We start from the raw sequence: 2277 nt of genomic DNA, 5'->3' as shown, positions 1-2277 counted from the left end.
TTTAAATTTTTTTTGGGTTCCTCTTGTGTGAAGCTATACACTATAATTAAATGTAACTATGTTATCGCATTGTAATATAATTGTCGTGAATGAGATAGAAAGGCAACTCAAAGACTTCCTCTATCTAGTATTTTAAAATATTTCAGTGTTCTTGAAATAAAGTTGGCTTGAATCAGTAGTTTTAACATAGATATATTAATCATATTTAATAACATCAGAACTGAACTTACTTTACACCTTTAATAACAAAGGATTGGGGATTTTTAAATAAAATTTTAAAAAGCTGGAAAATGTTACATAATCTTTTTGTTTTATATCTCCATATCTTCCATGTTCTGTCCAGAAGCCATCATGAAAGGCTACTGCTACTGTACTCTTGGCCCAGCTCTGAAAGAACTAATTTTCTGTGAAGATGTACATTCTTGCCAATTTGTAATTCTTGACCATTGGACAACCACATTTTACAGAGAAATTTTCATTACTAAAATATCAGAACTATCAGAAGAAATCATTCTGCTAGTATTTTCTTGCTCTGTCCCATCTCAAAACATTACTTTTTAAAGGAAACAATTAAGCCATTCATTTATTAACAGTTAAGCGGATGTTTAGGTAACTTAACCTAAGAATCTCTGTATATTTACAAAATATTGTATATATGTCTTAAAATTGCATTCCTGTGTCATTACAGAAAAATGGATTGTTTTATGGATTAACAGGCTATTTCTACTGAATATCTTTTTAGAGATATTTTTCCTGTAATACAAAATTTAAAGGTCTTCATCACTCTAGGGATCTAAGGCTCAAACAGCATTCCTGTTTATTTGGAAGTACACTAAATTCCTTCAAATGTTCTTGAAAACATCCTTGAAATTCCTCCTTTCCTGGCTGATGACTCTCCTCAGTTCTGGAATGGTCAGTGAATCCAGAATTTTGGGTGAAGTCAGCACAGAGGTGAGCAGCAATGGGAGGCTGATTATCTCTTTGCTACACAAGAAAGTAGGGATGTGGAAACTCTTCTACTTTTGAACAAGAAATTAGGATTCTAGGTAGGATGTTGTAGCTACAGAAAGGAAAAATGCAGCCTGAATCTGGAAGATATGAAGCAAGCAACAATTGTATATAAACAAAAATGTATATTTACACAGTGTGCATTTATAGAGGTCAGTCCACCTTTAAAAACAGAAAGACCTAGGACACAGCTGCTGTGTGGTGCTGAATTGAATGTATTAGTCCAAGTTTTAGTCAGTCTTGCAGTGGGCTCCTACACACACACTCATTCATATACATAAGCACCAAGTAGCAGAGCTCACAATTAATGGTTGGTTGCAGTTTATTGTATTTATCATTAAATACATCACAACTTCATATTTTATTTACAAATGTGCTTTATATAATATAATTAGTGACTGATCCAATGTTATATATTTAATAAACAAAGCAAGGATACACAACTCTGCTGCATAAAAGCTACATATTAAAAAAAAAAAAAGAAATCTTTAATATGTAGTTCATGTCAGGGTCAAAAGAATGTTTAATTCTCCTGGTTCTGGAAATGATTATTCATCCAAGATGGGTAATTCAAAAATAATTAAATCCCTTTTAGATAGCCTGCAGGCAATTTTATTATTTAACTTTATTATTTTTGTAACTGCATGGATTCTAAGTCAGCGTGATAGATCTGTAATTGTTTTCATTTCTTTATCTGCTATGTTTAGGTTTTTGCCTCTCCTCTCTCTACAGCAGTCATTGTCTTAATTTTGTTTTTTGCTCCAAGCATGCTGTTGGTACACAACAAACAATAAACACTAATTACAGTCATCAGCCACATTCTACAATCCTTAGGGCTTGATGTAAAACCTGCCAGAGCTGAGAGGTATCCCTCACATAGAGCAAGATAGTTAAAGCTCCACAGTTGGAGTTAGGATGCTGTGATTCTCACCACAGTCCTCAGGCAGACCTACTACATGAATTTGTGCAGATCTCTTTATGTGTTGCAGGCAAAATGTAGAACATGTAAAGCTCTGCTTACTGATATGGGAACCTCTCCCAGGCAAATGCCTCTAATTCAAACTAAGTTAGTCAAGTCTAAAGCACAGCTGTGAGAAAGGTGCTTGGTGACAATGTTCCTTAGTAGGATACTATTGTGACCTTGTGGAGAAATAGCTTTGAGAAATAGTGGCTGTTCCTTAATCTACTGGTGCTGAATCAGAGAGGCTCTGTGATGACAAAACCTTATGCAATTAGCAATCAATAATGCATACAGTCACATCGGCTTGT

This window comes from Zonotrichia albicollis, chromosome 1 (genome assembly GCF_047830755.1).
Source record: "Zonotrichia albicollis isolate bZonAlb1 chromosome 1, bZonAlb1.hap1, whole genome shotgun sequence".
Lineage (NCBI taxonomy): Eukaryota > Metazoa > Chordata > Aves > Passeriformes > Passerellidae > Zonotrichia > Zonotrichia albicollis.
Note: the sequence above shows the minus strand (reverse complement) of the source record.